The 18,146-nt window shown below is 37.7% G+C and overlaps 1 long non-coding RNA gene across 7 annotated transcripts in view; it reads right to left on the bottom strand.

Annotated features, from left to right (window-relative positions):
- The window catches only part of LOC115240694, a 27,523-nt gene extending 9,698 nt beyond the window's left edge, over nucleotides 1-17,825 (bottom strand). For 2 of the 7 annotated variants that reach the window (XR_003884799.1, XR_003884800.1), the window contains exon 1: nucleotides 15,344-17,825. This is a non-coding gene — a long non-coding RNA (uncharacterized LOC115240694). Of the gene's footprint in view, nucleotides 1-1,209; nucleotides 2,831-3,345; nucleotides 3,401-3,475; nucleotides 3,642-4,075; nucleotides 5,728-7,595; nucleotides 8,055-15,343 lie in introns of those variants that run through there. The other 5 variants (XR_003884802.1, XR_003884805.1, XR_003884801.1 and 2 more) reach the window with 5 other exon arrangements.
- Between the last annotated feature and the right edge of the window lie 321 nt (nucleotides 17,826-18,146).

Here is an 18,146-nt window from a genome sequence, read left to right as displayed (position 1 = left end):
AATATTATTAAGTACTAAAAAAAAAATTTTCAACTTAAAAAATTTTTTTTTTTTTTTTTTTTTTTTTTTTTTTTTTTTTTTTTTTCGAAAGTTTGTGTGCGCGGATTTTACTACAATTTAATTCTAACAACAAGTCTGCAAATCCCCCTGATATTTCATGTTTAGAGTTAAATTACGCATTGCACACAGAGATACTTGAAGATACTCGACTCGCGCGAACTACGCGATACCGACATACGATACTAGGTTTTCTTATATGTGCGTGTCGGCTCTAACCTGCGTTTTTTCGCTCTTGCGACACCCGTTATCGGATCAGACGGATCGAATTAACGGAACGAGAGAGAACAGAGGAGGAACGCGACCAAAATTAATTTCTGTCGCGACCTTCGCGAACAAATTTCTGCGCGCGTGGCAAGAGAGTGCCGGAGGAAGAGAGGAATATTTTCCAGCGATATGATACACATCTATCGCTACATCCTGCAGAGAAAGAGAGAGAGACGAAGAGAGAGGAAGAGGGACAGAAAGAGAGAGAAAAAGAGGACGGTATTTTCGATGACGTAACTTCGAGCGCGCGACGCACGTCGACGATTGGTCACACAGCCAGATTGCTCATCCGCAGTTTATCCTATACACGATTCTCGTTACCGGCGTGCTATCACGCGCGGACTATGCTCGGCGGATCGTTTTACACGATCTATGATCCGACGAGAGGGAATTTGCTAACTAACCGATATTTCGACTTCTTCAAATTCTGAGTAATAAATGCGTTAGAATTTATTGTTAGTGAGCATGTCTGTATGTCAAATAAAAATGACAAAATATACCATATGTCAAACTGACAACATATTACTTTTTTATAATAATCGAACACCGACATTTCTTTCTTTTGCAACAATCAATAAAGATCGATGCATATAATGAATCTGTAAGTTACGATAAAAAATGCATGCTGTTTCAGAATTACTCGACATTTCGGAAGTGAAATCAGCGTGTCGAGTTTAGCCGGAAGTAAAGCCTCGAGACACGCAAGAATAAAACTCCCGATATCGCGCGAATGGAGCGTCGATACCATCCAGGTATCGCGAAAGGTGGGTAACGGGGCGTCCCGGCGGTTACCACTATGAGAATTCTAATTAGAGATAATGACGTCATTAAGGTCTGAGCCGCGACGAGACGGGATGGTCTACTGCGCTTACTGTACATACGTACCCCATTTTACACACATGCAAACGTATACACACACGCGAGCCATGTACTTGCAGCACGCGAAACGAACTTTGTTTCGAGAACGCACGTCTTGTGCTCGAGATCGTCCCTCCGATGCGACCGCACTAATGTTAAACTATTCCCGGGAGAGATTTACATCGCTCGCGGACGGAAAAGGAGGAGGTGCTCTATTCACGACCCTCTCTGTTCTCGCCTATTAGATAAGGCAAACGTCAAACTTGCAATTCAAAACAATTCGCAAGATTTATACAATACATTTATGAATTGTTTGACCAATTTTTAACTCAATATTTATTGAGTAAACTTAGATAAAATTTTATTTTTTTAATAACGTATTCTGCATCCATATATTCTTTTGTAATAAATTTTCCAAGATTAATTTTCAAGGATTTATTTATTTTCAACAGTTTATCACATAAAATTAAACTCTAATTCTATCAAAAAATACATAGACAAAACATGATTCGAAGCATGAAACATTTCGTACATGTATAGCTATGATCTCTATTACGATATTGGAATATTTTAAAAACAAAAACTTTTTCAAATTTTAAATTTAAAAGAAAGAGATTAAAACGCTCCTCATTACTTCGACTTTACCAATTTTATTGATTTCGCTCTAGAAAGAAGCTAGTTTATTTTATATTTAAATATTACGTTTTTTTGGAATAGAAAGTAGTTTTTTTTTTAAATCTTAATACAATTCACCCGCCCTTATTACTCTCTATCGTTATCGATATGTATTACTATCGGGGTGGAAGCGACTCACATGAACGGGCACAGTCGCGTCACGTCCGGAATAATAATCGCATACGAAAATAATGGCAGCGCCTGTTATCTCTCGTTTCTGCGCGCATACATTACGACGGCACGGAGTCATTCCGTGATTCATGACGTTGTTAAAGCAGTTCGCGGAATTACAGTAACGGACACGTCGGCGGACTCTCGACTCCCGACGAGACCGAAGGAATTTGTAAATAGAAACGTGCGGGCGCGACGGAAGTTCACGCAAAGTGTTGCCGCGGTGAGAAAAAAAAAAAAAACTTTGAAATTATATCCGCGTTGGCAATTTTAAGCAATCTTCGTAACACACTCGCACTTGGGCACGTTATTACAGAATCTCTTAAAACTGGTTCTTCGAAAGAATCCGTGAAGCATTGTTCGTAGACTTTAGAAAAAGTATATATTAATTAACAGAAATTTGTAGCTATTTTTTAAAGCGATATTTGATTTTTGGGCAAAAACCACGAGTTTCTACCTTCATCTACGATTTATAGAAAAAATTCAATCAACGATTTTTAATTTCTTTCGATGAATTTATCGGCGTAATAAGCGTGCACCATCGTTGACGGATACGTCGCTGCTCGTCGCATATTTTCGCGCGCGCGTTGGATAACAGCCTCGTAACACGGCGCGTCGCGGTGACACAACTCGGTTCGAGTTAAGCTCGGAGCTCGTCGGCCAACAAAGCGGCGGACGGGACGAGGAGGGACGATCGCGGAAAGGAAAGAGACAAGAGACGGCAGAATTCAGCCGACGTTTCAAGTTAGGCCGAGTCTCGCATGTGCGTGTGATTCTCCGAGCTTCCCCCCTGTGTGCTCTCTCTCACACACACACACACACTCTCACAAACTAAGACTTTAGAAAAAGTATATATTAATTAACAGAAATTTGTAGCTATTTTTTAAAGCGATATTTGATTTTTGGGCAAAAACCACGAGTTTCTACCTTCATCTACGATTTATAGAAAAAATTCAATCAACGATTTTTAATTTCTTTCGATGAATTTATCGGCGTAATAAGCGTGCACCATCGTTGACGGATACGTCGCTGCTCGTCGCATATTTTCGCGCGCGCGTTGGATAACAGCCTCGTAACACGGCGCGTCGCGGTGACACAACTCGGTTCGAGTTAAGCTCGGAGCTCGTCGGCCAACAAAGCGGCGGACGGGACGAGGAGGGACGATCGCGGAAAGGAAAGAGACAAGAGACGGCAGAATTCAGCCGACGTTTCAAGTTAGGCCGAGTCTCGCATGTGCGTGTGATTCTCCGAGCTTCCTCCCTGTGTGCTCTCTCTCTCACACACACACACACTTTCTCTATCTAACTTTTGGCGTACTTTTTCCGTTGGTGAGTCTCCGATCTGATCGCCCTGTCTTTGTCGGCGGGGCGTCCTGTGTGCTCTCACACACACACACACACACACACACTCTCTCTCTCTCTCTCTCTCTATCTAACTTCTGGCGTACTTTTTCCGTTGGTGAGTCTCCGATCTGATCGCCCTGTCTTTGTCGGCGGGGCGTCGCATATCTCTCTCGCTTCGTCCTGAATGTGTGACGTCAGTGCGGATACCTGTTGCATGCCGCACCGAGAGAGAAGCGTTGGTGCGTGCAACGAATGATCGAGACGATGGCGCTAAAGAAGCGAGAGAGAAAATAATAAAGATTGATTTTGCTACGGGACATAATCTCTTTAGATTCAACATCGCACAAGATTAATTACAAAATTTAATTAATTTATATAATTGTAGAGATATTTATAGTTACAATAACGATAACAATTACAAAAGCGGTTTGTTTCTTTTTTCCCATTTGACGCACACGTATACGATTTATTTTATTTCTGAAAAAAGTTAATCATCGCGAGAATGCAAGGAGAGATGTATCGGAATATCGCGATATTCTTAAAAATGTCAGATTCTGCGAGATTAATATGTCTTGCGTAACACATCGTTTCTTTATCACCCGTGACTTTCGTTAAACGCGACACCAATTTGTCATAATTATTATCATTTTATAGCAATATTAATCGCGTTCATAGAATATGCCGACGAGGCGGTCATTAAATACCATTGGCGGAAGGAGCATTGAGGTGAGCGGCGACTAGTTCGCTGGGCTGGCTTTTCAGAAAGATCGGAATCAACGAAAATAGACAAGACACGGGGCTGCCGTCTCGTTTGGACCTTCGCCAGTAATGTGGCGCCGCGGAAAAATCTCTATGACGAAAGAGGGAGAAAGAAAAAGAGATAGACCTTAGACTCGTTTCGTGCGAGTTATTTTTCGTCGATGACTGTAGGTGCATTATTCTTTTTATTAACATGGATATTTGCCTCTTTCGGAAATAGTGTGTATTACACCTCTCTCTCTCTCTCTCTCTTTTCTTCCTATCCATATTCTTTCCTCTTTCAACAAAACCTTGCTAATTACTGAAGATAGCTTGCCTTTTATCATATTTTTGTTTAACGATCTTGTACGTTTAAAATAACTAATAATAATTTTCCTCGTTCAAGATATTCAAATCAGATTCGATATTAATATAATTTTTTGCGCACACATTAGATTGGCAACCAATCCGCTGTATCACGCTAGAAGCAAGAAAGAATAGCGCGCGATCATATCTGTGCGTGTGCGTAAAAAACGTGTAGTCATTCAGCTGTGGCTCTCGCAATTTGGAGAAGAAATTATCGCACGCAACGTTGATAAAAAGCAAACAGACCTATAGCAAGCAAGCGATGATAACCGCGAACATGCGTATTATTCCGTACCCTTCTCATTCAGTGGCTCTCTAATCGGGTACTTTCTTATCGAGCCACGGAAACGACCTGTGACTTTTACGTACGTACTACAAATCATACATTTATATTCGCCAAGGAATATGTGTTGGCCGATTTAATATGAGAATTTTATATAGAAGATATCTATATAAAATGAAACACGAAATTATGTATAAAAATACAGACATTATATAAATGCTTTAGATTATTATCTTGTTAACATGAAAGTTTTCTTAGCGATATTCTATACATTCCAAAAAGTCTGATTTATTAATCAAAATTCCATATAACATTAATTTCATAATGTTTAAATATTATATAACACTAACTAATGCATAGCAATATTATTCACATAATATTGTTTTGTTATTCATAATATTATATTCATGATATATAATCGTAAACAATTAGAAAATCACATAATTATTTTGCAAATCGCGAAGTTTGTAATATTTAATAGGTGAATTGGATTAAAAGAGTGACTATTAAATGAAAAATTAAATGAAAATAAGATCCAGTAATTAAATAACATTCCCGGTAGAGATATCTGCTAACATTACTATTAAAACTTTAATCTTCTATAAATTTCGTAGTGTGATATCACGATATCCTATGTACCATCTTTTGGCATAATCTCGCGATCGACCGATCGATATTCGCCGAATAATAGTATAGGACTTCCGCCTCTATCGGGGAAGTCGGGGAATGCGGTTGAGAATCGCTGTCTTAAAACACGCTCCGGTCGCCGGCACGGAAATAGAACGATTGGACCTTAACGCGCACTTTTGCGCCTTTATGTAACCCGGCCAAATTTATGGCCGTTATCTATTTAATAATACGCGGATTTACTCGCGCCATTCGCAAAGATCAAACGATCCCACGCACGCACACTGTCGCGCGCGAGTGCGCACGTGCCGCGACACACAGCCACACACGTACGTACACGCGCGCACGCACGCACACGCACACATGTGTGCGCACGCCTGACGTAAATTTCGCGCCAGTACGTTCACCTCTTCGATCTCATCGCTCGTTCTTCACGGACGCTTGAATGTCGAGTTGTTAATTCTCCTCGCTCGAGGAACATCGAAAACTACTGTTCGATCGACGGCTGGCTGTCTAAATAAAGGCACGTTCGCCGCTCTGCGCGGATCCGTCGTGCTCTCTCTCACTGGACTTGCCCTGTTTTCGGTTACGTTCCCCTTTCACTTATTAAGATAAGTCGAGATATGTGGAAAAACAGGATAAAGGGATGTAAATGAAAAAGTTTCGTTCGACAAATTTGTTCTCGTAACTTCAACGAAAATTCAACAAACCTCTTGAAATTTTTTTACGTATTGCGTTGAAAAACCCCGTGAAAAAATAATTGAGTCAATGCCTTTATTCGGTTCTTTGTTCTGTTAATATCTATATCTGAGTTCATTAAAACAAGCTATCCATTCGTCTATTTTATCTGAATGAATAAGAAATAATAGAATGCCTCGTTTTTCACATTATCGAAGTAGTTCTCTGCGGGTAGTGTTACTTATTACTAGTTCTTGGAAAGATCTAGTAAAGGGCATAGCAGAACTGGTTTATACCTAACTACATCAGTAACATCATATAATTGGCGTATTTAGTCGCTAACTATATTCTTCAAATCTTATACGTTTTCTCTGTATTATTTCTATTCCGTTTTACTTCGATCATGTTTACATATATATTTATTAGTACTTACACGCGTACGATTTTACGAGCATGTGGAATGTACTTTGATATAGTTGCACGATAAGACTTATCTTACCCCTACATAGATTTTTTATCTACATAGCCTTTATAAAATAGATTCAATTCTCATCAGGATTAATTTTTAAATTCAAACAATACGCGTACGTAAAGTTTATAATAAGCAAAGAATATATTTTTGTATTGATGTATTTTTCCTATTTTTTAGCTAGATATAAAAAATACTGTATGTACGTATGTAAAAATCATTCGCAGCATAGCTTCACGAACTAACACGAAATACCACGATTTATATTTACATATGTATGTAAAAGTCTATTTAGACGAAACGGCTACATGTATCGTAAAGGATATGTAATATAATTATTAATTCATACGTAATATAATTGTTAGATTTATAGCGTGTCGCATATCGCTACTATCCATTTAATAATCGAATATGATATAGATATATTTTCACAATCTTTTTGTACTGATTGTGCAAGTTATTTAATTGCAACAATAATCGCACAATAATTTCCATTAATTTTTTATTTAGAATAGATTTTTGATTGTAAGCAATATAAATTCATAAGCAAATAAAATTCGCAAGATATTGTGTATATGAAACGATATTTTAATAATACAATATATTGATAAAAACCGTTTCTCTCTAAATAAACTTTTTAGACCTGGAAGTAAATATAATTTCAGTGAATTTAAATTTTTCAATGTTACGTAAATATGAGAAATATATAACATATATAATAATGTGAAATCCTTATATTCGTTATAATAATAACAAATATATAAATAGCGGTAATAACAATATTTATTGTTTACTTTATATATTATTTTTTGTAACATTAATTAAATTGATCCTGATTCGAAGCAAAGGAATGTCGCGCGAGATACGCACTATTACTCGCCCGCCTGTTCGTTCGCCGGCGATTCGTCAATTTCCTGCGACGTCGAATTGACGTAACGGAAAGGGTAGTGACGGTATTCCGGACAAGCGAGGAACAACGAATCGCTCGTATACATATCATATCATGAGCGCTTTCCTCAATGGACATTTTTCCGCTCGCTAATAACGCGTTATCGACACATACCTTTACTCGTGGCGTCTTCAATGACAGCTGCCTTCAGGATGGTGTTTGCTGCGCTCTTTCTCTGCCGGTTTGCCGTCTTCGTAACTGTCACGGCGTCAGAAGATAGCGTGAGACTTGGTCGTAAGAAATCCAAATACGAGTAGTTCCGGAAAATACGAGATGGCGGTCGTCGCGACAGTAACGCGATAGGCGCAAGCCCTCGCGCTATTACGCGAATCTTGCGAAACGCGGCGACAAGGTCGCGCGTGGCACGGGACATTTTTCGTTTACGTGGACTTTCGAGAATCGACGGAATCATTCGTCCGTATTATCGAGATAACGTTTCGGAATCGCGACGCGAGTTAAGGAAGAATCAAGGGCGTGCGCGCAGTCGATCTTACAATTAACCGGAGAAGCGTCGCAAAAGGCGTGAACTGTCAACCGCTTTCATCGTAGATAACCGGCTGGCAGACGGACGAGGACTGAGTAGAGCAACCGATCGCTCGCGGATCCCCTCTCTCGCTCACACGTTCCGTGCTTCCCCCTCCTTCCCTCTAGCGCCGCGCGACGCTCACCATCATTCTACGTCTCGCGCTGCTCTCCCCTCTCTCCCTATCTTTTTCGCCCAGTTCCTTTCCCCGCTACGACTCCGGCAGTCTTTGCGACACATCGCCGCGAAGCATGCGTGAACACAGTGGAAGGGGGATACACGAGGTCGGAAAACACGGAAATCGTACACATACATACATACAACATAACATACGAGCCGAAGAGACACGCAGCATTGTAATATACAAAAGTTTACTCGCATGAAAATCTTTGTAGCTTATATCCGGTAATTTATGCGTACATTTAGACGAAGAGAGAGACAAATATATAACAGAATATTTTTATAATAATATATATGTATATCCCATATGCTATAAACAGGAGAGAATAATGGTAAAAATATATTTAGATTAGAATATAATATAAAGTTTTCTTATATTAGCTGGGTTTAAACCAAGCAAACAAATGTCGACAAACGAATGTGTGAATGAGTGTTAATTATTAATTTAAAAAATTTATTTTTAGTCGATTCTTAATAAAATTTATATATAAAAAATAATTTTATATAATATTATAAATAAATAACACGCATACATACTTCTTTTTACTCATATTCGTTTGTTATTGTTTATGTGTTTTCTTTATTTCTATCTACAGCTTTACACAAGAAATATCGCCTTATTAACGCGCGATACTTTGGGATACGTGTAAAATTACATGTCTGATGGTATAAACGTTTATAAACATTTGCTATTTCGACTCGAGACGACATGTATTTCTAACGAGAATACTGACAACTACAGTATATCATTTAGATGTCTATTTTACGACACTAATATATCAGAATAAATAAGCTACATAATGACGCAGACTTTGTATCGATCCGTAATAAATTCCTTTCATAACAACTTTATGAATTTCATAAAGCGACAAATTCTGAATTACATACATTATTATCTTGGTTATTTTAATAGCAAGCCAGAAATAAGTATTACGTAGCAACAATTTTCTAACAAACTTAAAACTTTAATTACGAAATATAATAATAGAAAATAATCATCACATAAAAATACTTATAATAATTATATATATATATGTGTGTGTGTGATTGAACTTAAATTATAATAACGAAATAAAATTATATATCAGCCTGTCTTTTAAGAAATTTTTTAAGTATATACATGCATTGCAGATGCTAATGTTTTGAACATATCAATTTAATTGAGAGAGAAAAGTAAAAATTGCGTACTATTTCTTCAACTATGTACCTATTAACTAGCACTAACATGTGCGAGTTATTAAATTATTATCGTTATTGTCGTCGAAATTCATATGGCGCCTTCTCTTGGCACGCGGTGTGGCAAGCTTTCGAAATGATTTCGCGAAATGGCCGTCGCTCTTATTTCTCCTCCGAGAACTTTCTCGAGCGCTAGAAATAGCAAAGTAGCGACGAAAGTCCGCAATTGCGTCCTAGATTTAACACTAAATGTGATTTTTTTTTTCTCATTTAATGATAACGTCCCAGCAGACGATGTATATTTGATAAATTATTAATATGTTCTTACATTGCAGATGCTAATGTTTTGAACATATCAATTTAATTGAGAGAGAAAAGTAAAAATTGCGTACTATTTCTTCAACTATGTACCTATTAACTAGCACTAACATGTGCGAGTTATTAAATTATTATCGTTATTGTCGTCGAAATTCATATGGCGCCTTCTCTTGGCACGCGGTGTGGCAAGCTTTCGAAATGATTTCGCGAAATGGCCGTCGCTCTTATTTCTCCTCCGAGAACTTTCTCGAGCGCTAGAAATAGCAAAGTAGCGACGAAAGTCCGCAATTGCGTCCTAGATTTAACACTAAATGTGATTTTTTTTTCTCATTTAATGATAACGTCCCAGCAGACGATGTATATTTGATAAATTATTAATATGTTCTTACAATTGTCTTTTTATAATCGACTCATCAAATTCTTATACTATTATTTATTAGTGTATCGTCTCAATTTGCAACTTCAAAAAACAATACGTAGTATTGAGTTTATTTGAAAATAGTCCGAATCAGTCGAACTTTACCTTGGAGTAACTTTAAAAGTACAAACGCCGTATTACAAATGACAAAACAATTGAAATGCTGGGTCAATGAAATACGATTTGCATCAATGTCGAGGTGAGTTTCGGCCCGAATGAGCATCAGCCATGGTGAGCTCATGAATTATGAAAAGAGCCTAACCTTAAAAAAAGAATGCGGCCATTGCTGTGTCTAATCCGCAGAAACGACAAGCAATAATTGTATAAGAATTTACGATCGATGCAAAAAAAAAAAAATATGAAAAATAGAATGTGTATTAGAAAGGCAAAATTTGCGGGATTTTATTTTTTAGAAAAATATAAAAATTCGATCTATGTAAAAGATATCGAAGATCGTCTTTGCATCGTGTGTGTCCGCGGAAACGCGTTAAATTTTACGGGAACCCGCGTGCTGATATTCGATGTGCACATCGCGTATTTACACGCAGTCACACGCAATAACACGCGATTATGTCTATCACGACTGTATTGGCGTTCTTACAGACTCGCAGAAGCGCATGATGTTGACGTGGAAAGCGCCGGTGTTTAATGGCCACACCAGACTGAGGGGCTAATTGTTTGATCGAATGCGATTACGTTCCCGCGGAAATGTTTCCCGCGGATGTTTGCAACGTTAACGATATATCGTTGTCGGATTAAAATCCACGAAAAGCCGAAATACTCTATGCTCGTACAGGTCTCATATATTCGCGGCTCTTTGTTTGCAACCACTTTCCACAATCGTTAATCTAAACTGCGCTTATTCATGTGTAAAACATGTAAAATCTATAAAAAAACATGTAGGGTAATAAAATAATGAATATAAAAAAAGAGAGTGTCTTTTTGATGTTTTAAGTTATAATTTTTGTTTTTAAATGCAGCGGTTTTATGGTTAATAAAAACATGATCAACTAGATGAGAGTTATATTGGACAAAGGTTTGCAGTATATCGATTGTTGCTGACCCGGTAGAATAATGTATATCGAAGAAAGTATATCTACAGTTCTCAATCCTAAATTAATGTTTTGCGAGAAAGTAGGAGACAAAGTGAGAAATGTTTAATAAGATATAATATGAGATTCATATTGTGTGTGTGTGTGTGTGTGTGTGATTCAATACTATATGCTCTAGATTCTAGATAAATAACTCCTTAGCCAACGCTAATCCAATTGGGCTCTTAACATAATTAGTTTAGATAGCTATAAACTAAAAATAAAAATAAGAGGAAATTGAAATTGAAATTACCGTATAATTAAAAAGCCAGGTTATAAATTAAATTTTAATTATGTATTATTCTATCAATTATTTTCTTGAAACAAATTTATTGCTGTAAAAAAATTGTTCCGCATAACACATATTGAAATATGATTTAAAAATAATGTAAAATAGTTGATTGAAATCATTTGTTTAAAACTATTGATGCCACTTATTGGCAGTTGCAAGATAAAAAAATCGATAACTTTTTTAAAAATTGGGCTAAAAATAAAACAAATTAATTCAAGATGGAGCGATAAAAAGTTAAGAAATACCAAATATACATATAAGAGGAAAATTCGATTGTATAAAGAATTCTCCTGTCAAGAAGCGTGGAGTATTATTATTTCGTCCGTACTCGACGATTCTCATAACAGCCTATTAAACGATATCAAGTGTATTAGCGCAAACGAGCAATTTAGTCTTCCTCGCGCGATGGGATCGCGTCGCAGCGAGAAAATTCAGGATGCGCAATAGAAAAAGCAGTATCATATATAAAGTGTCGGAAGCCTATACAGAAATTTCGAGTGAAAAATTGTTCACGAATATTAAGACAAAATCTTCTTTTGTAAAATATATTCCGAAGAAATGTTCGTATTGCAATTTTTCTCTTTTTTTATATATTCGACATGAAATATTTTGATGATGAAGCTCCGAATTAAAAATTCTAAAGAGTTTAAAGTGTTTCATTTGCATCGCGGGCCATCCTGTATATGTAGTGAGCACCTCGAGACTGTTTCCTCGAAATATCGCAGACGTATAAACTCGTCGCGGCGACGCCGTCGCGTGGAAATAGAGAATAGAAGTAGATTTAGAAATAGAGCCGCCAGTCGTCGGCCTAGAATTTGATCGGACGTGGCTTAACCTGCGCCGGACGACATTGTTTCGGACAAGTTGGAACGTGCGCCGCTCTTTCGTTGCGATGCACTGGACAGCTCGCGATGAATAATAAATAGGAGATGCGAGACGGATCTAACGTAAGCTTCGACGGTATCGAGAAGCGTTTTCTCGAGAGTATCGTAGTAGTCTTAAAATAATTGACGGGCGTATGTACCGAGTTTCGCCGGGAGCAGAAATGCCGCGCCGATGAATAAGTCGTGTACGGAAATAGTCGCGTCGGAGGGTCCGATATTCACGACTACGAGGTGTCAATTTTAATTCCGCGGCGAAAATATATTTCGCTTTTTATTAACTTAATAATTTCAAGACTTCCGGAGTGCAATGCATGTTCTAGATTTTAATGAAATATATAATGCGATTTATTAAAAATTCGAAAATTATCAAATATATATTTTTTCGAAATTTCGTTGATAATTTCGAAAAAGAAGAACATACGTGCTTGCACTTGTGAGGCAGAAGTCTATTTCTTTACCGAAATAATAAATAACGATAATAAAAAAGGAGATCCGCTCCCTCCTCCTGAGCTATCACCCAGCTGACCTCGATGGGCTCATTAAGAATCGCCAAGAATTTAAAGGTATCTAATTAAACGATGAATAATGCACGATACATCGCGCGGTTAAAGGCACCCCTGGTACGGACGGCGGTGCTCGTACGGACCGAGTTACACTTCCTTGAATGCGGCATCCTGTCGCGCAAGTACTGTCCAACACGGTCGTTACGCGTCGTTCGTATCGGAGAGGACAGTACTTACGCTGCCGCGACTTCCTTCCTACGTAGAACGAGCGAGTAAATGCGTGCGCGTACTATCGTCTCGTCGCGTAGAAATCGCGCGCGCATGCACGCACGCACGCACGCTATCTATGTGCGTAGTGGTTTCATTCATAAAGTCACGCGTTTCGCGAGGAAACGCCTGCGCGCGCGCGTTAACGACAGGAACAGACGGCTTCGCCCGCTTTTTCTTACATACGTATACCCTCGCGAGAAGACGTTAATACGCGCCTTCGGAACGAACGCTCCGCGCCGACTTCCGGTTGGCTCGGATGCGCAGCGTCGGAGGATGCGCCGCCGGTAGCAATAAAAGCAGAGCCGTTAATGCGCCTCTCTCTCTCTTTCTCTCTCCCGCGCTCTATAAACCGTGGGATGGATTGCGCGATTCCGCATCCTCTTATTGTCATCAGTACCGCAATCGATTCACGACATCAAAATCTTATTTCTTCATAATTATCTCATACAAAATCATAAATGTCGCCTTTTTCAGCTGCAGCTGTTTTTTTTTTTTCAATAAAAAAAGATTAAATGCAACTTCTTTTCGTTATTCTCTGTGTATAAAAAGTACATAGATATTTTCTAGATGGTTTTCAGAATTTTTGCGCGACTAAATATCAAGAGATTTTCTCACTCTTGGAAAAACTAAGTTTTTCACTTAGATTCAAAGTAAGTTTTTGAATTGAATTGAAGAAAGTTTTTCATGAGATTCTTCGAAAAATGATTTGATTATGGAGTAAAAGATTATACAAGAGATCCAAGAAAGTCTTTAAATTTCAAAACTGCGAGTTTTTGATACATTTTGTAAACGCTTATCTATCACTTTTTATTATCATGTTTAATATGTCGTACAGGTTTTATTGAGAGAAATAACATTTTTTTAAATATTATTCTTCTAAATCAGAAATCCGATAGTTCTTGTGATCTTTAATGTTCAAAAACGTAGTAAAATTTCGTCAAGTGTATGCGCGGTCTTGAATCATACTTCTCAAAGTGCGGTGACCCTACAGGCTTGGGCGGAACTCCTTCGCTTCCGGTGCTGTTCCGCTGCTGCTATTTCTATATATAAACCCACACGCGCTTGTTAGTATAAAGTGCATACACGTGTATGGAAGCTTTGTATATGTGCGCGCTGCCGAATACCATCACAAAACGAGGGGACGACTTCGTTATATGAGAAGCTAATTTATAGGCCGCGCACTTTTGCTGAATGATTTTTCGTACGAATTACTTAATCCTTTCACGCAAAGCGATTTCATTAAAGAGAATAAGAGATATATATAAGAATATATACAATCATCATCTCGTAAAATGCTTACATTAACATTATATTGATAATAAATTAATTTGTATTTTGAAGGATCAAGGAATTTTTTTTCGTTCTTTACCATGTAGTATTTATATATAATTATTCGATGCATCGTTAATAAGAGCTACTCTGTCGAGTAAAACAAAATGAGATATTTATAGAAGTTGCGAAGGAATGCAGTAAAACCGCCAAAGTTTACTTGGCTATGCTATAAGATCTATGACAAGCCAAGAACAATAACGGGACTGATTCCCGGAGAATCTGGAAATAATTTTGGTTATGTGAATTTTTATTTTACAACAGTATAATATCATGTTAATAAGACGGTATTACTTCGTAGTAATAGAATCTCGGTCAGGCTCGTGGAAATCATCTGCGAGATATTTTTGCGAAAATAAGGATATATGTTTTTAAATATTTTTTATAATTAATTGATATTCCTGAAGTCTATGCTAAAATTGTTAATTCGCGGTATGATTTTTTGATAAATTTAAAAAAAATTTAGACAAAACTGAGAGATCATAATTAATAGTATTATTTAATTTAGATTAAACAGATTCATATTTTTACTTCTAATGATTTAATTATTCTCGTTTGTAATTTGAATATTTATAAAGTAATATTAAATAATCTAATAATAGTCTAATAATATAATAATAATTTTAAGAGTTTTATTTATAACAGTTTAAAAAATAATTTTTGAAATGTATCAAAAACATCTTTCAGATGTATATAGTATTTAGAGATTTAGTATTTAATAAAAAAAAAATGATTTATTTGCAGAAATTGCTTTATATTGTCATCATAATTATATTAATTTATAATTTTGATCGCAGACAATAATCTAGAATAGGCAATAATAATGATCTTAGTTTTAATATGAAACGGATTATGTACTGAAGCAATGTTGTACTTACATTATACTGTCTGATTTTTCCGAGTCGTCGTGAAAAAATCGTTTATCCCGTATTGTCGTTGATTTTATTATTCTTGATGCATTAGATTAATAGCGATTTAACGTCGGATATCAATGTACAATTGATGGTTTCTTACAACTTCCGGTACTGACTGTGGAGATCGAAGATTGCTTTTTGTGGAAAGTTTGTTGGTAAGTGTGAATTGGAATCAAAAGATCATACTATACATTTTCGCGACAAGTTAATCGTTTGAGACTTTTAATTGTACCAGAATTCAACTCAAATCCCTGATAATTTTTATTTTTTTTATGAACAAGGTTTGCTATTTATATCGATGATTTTATTGAAAAATTATTCTTAGCTTTTGTTGAGATGTTACAGCGAAATTTAATGAAGAAAGGCAATTTCTTTGATAAATTTTGCAAGTTTTCAACAAATTAATTCTCATCCATTGTAATATATTTACGATTTGAAAACCAGATTTATATATAAATGTAAAGGATATTTTATTGAAAAAATATATTTTTATAAATTGTCTAAATTAATTTTTTTTTATAGTGAAGAATATGATGTTTTTTTAGAATGATGTAAACACGTGTTTTTGAAAAGGATAAAAAATGCAATAACGAGCGTCATAAAATAGATTAGTATGAAATGTAGCGAGAGATTGCGTAATAATCAAGTCTGCGTTGATATGTTGGATGAACGAAGAATGAACGAAGTTAGACGAAACGTGAATGAGAAGGGAAAGGACAATGTCCTAGGGTAGATGCCTAATGCTTGCGAGAACCGAGTTTCGTTTTAGAACGCACCCTTGCGTATCGACGCGCAGCGAACCACGATTCTGCTAGTTATTTCCTAAATCGACGTATCCGTATAGGCAGTGAATTTCTCGTACGACTTGAAATAAATTGTCAGGGAAATCCGGTGATATCGAATTAAATCGAAAATACTCGCGATTTGTTTTTCCACTTTGATGAATTCCAGTAATGAACGTTATATAGATTACAATTGGATCGAATTAAAATTCGCGTTCACTACGTTTAGTCCAGGTTGATTTTCGTCTTCTCGCGTGATTCAGCGCAACGTCATCACGACGTAGGGCAAACGACGAAACATGGACCACATTTAGCACTAAATAACAGCGCGTCGAATAAAGATCTCACCAAAATGTTGTGGTCGTAATAGAAACATGAAAGTCAATCGCGTCAATAAAATCGATAAGTAATTTAAGATACGCGCGCGTGCAACACAGATATAACAACAATAATAACAACACTGTCATCACCAAGCATCACAGCGACGGAGAGATGGAGATTGATGGACGGATAGAAAGACAGAAAGAGAAAAAAGAGATTCGTCATGGAATCGCGTTGCACGTGCGCCGTGCACCGGATAAATCGGCTGCGGCGCGCAGGGCAAAGTGTATTGTGAGACTGCTGGCGGGTGCAGCGCCGGTGTCCCGGCTTTCCTATGCAACGCACTGCACCCTGCCCCTCCCACCCTCCTGCCACTTTTCGCTCCTCTCTCTCTCTCTCTCCCTCTCTCTCTCTCTTTCTCGCCTCTGCTTCATCCCGTTTCTAGATCGTACGCGCATCGCCGACGTCCCAACCACGTGACCACCCTCTTTAGCTAGGCCGATTATTGCACCACTGACGACCATCCTCTCTCCTCTCTTTTCTTATTCTATTTTTTAAAATCTGTATTTTTCATTGTTATTTCTCCCCAAAATAAACTTGAATTTTTCCTTTTCCATTTTAATCGGTATTATATCTTCTGATTGTATCTTTAACTAATTATGTTCCACTGTATATTACTTCAAGGCTAATTTTTCTAAATAGAGAATAAAGAAAGAGAGAGAGAGAGAGAGAGAGAGATTTTATTTCTCTTTCTCGCGCACACCCCTCGCATTCCAAGCGCTCGCCGCGCGCGGACGCATCCGCATCTCCGCGTCCGTACTTTGTTCGCTGGAATTTTTCGTCCCCCTTCCTCTCTACGTGGTGGAGAGGAACGCGGTTCGTGTTCCTCTACGACGACCGGCCGCTTTCATCTTTATCCACTCGCTCCGTGAGCGAGCGCGACGGCAGATGCGCGCCCGCTTCTCCGCTGTGTTGCACCGCGCCAATGTACTTCTCTATATATCCCTCTCGTGAAAACGGACGTCGTCGTTCCACCGGAATGCCTCTCCTCTTTGTTTCTCTCACTCTCACCACCTCTGCCGGACTCTACCGACCACTGCGTCATTTCTGTTCGCCCTGTGTGCCGCTCGTTTCCTCTCTCCTTTCCCCCCGCCTCTTTCTTCTTTCGTTCTCAGCCTCGCACGGAACAGTGGCGGATTCACACATCACACATCACACTGCTTTAAGTACGTTAATTCGAGGCCACCCCTCCTTGAGACTCCCCGTACTTTCTTAGATCTATTCCTGTGCTTCTTTACTTTTATATTTAATGTAGGAAAAATACTGATAAATCGATAAGAAAATTTATGTAGTTGAAAAAAAATAGCCAACGAATCTAACAATTGCTGATCTTGCGAGTTCTTTGCTTTTAAAAAATCGCTCTATATAAAAATTCATTATTAAATTTTCAATCAGTATCAACTTGAACAATTATGCAGTTTTATCAAGTCTTTCATCATATATATACATATATAATCACCAAGTCCTAAAGTTATCGAAAACTACTATTCTCGCATCTCGGTTAGGTCAGAGCTAATCTGTCTTTTCCTGCCAATCTATTCCTAAATCCACCACTGTTCTCGAATTGGCATACCTTTCGCGGTCAGTGCGCCCTACCTACCTAC

Source organism: Formica exsecta, unplaced genomic scaffold, assembly GCF_003651465.1.
Source record: "Formica exsecta isolate Colony F162 unplaced genomic scaffold, ASM365146v1 scaffold444, whole genome shotgun sequence".
NCBI classification, from domain to species: domain Eukaryota; kingdom Metazoa; phylum Arthropoda; class Insecta; order Hymenoptera; family Formicidae; genus Formica; species Formica exsecta.
The sequence above is the reverse complement of the archived record's forward strand: the minus strand, read 5'-3'. Positions and strand labels throughout refer to the sequence as shown.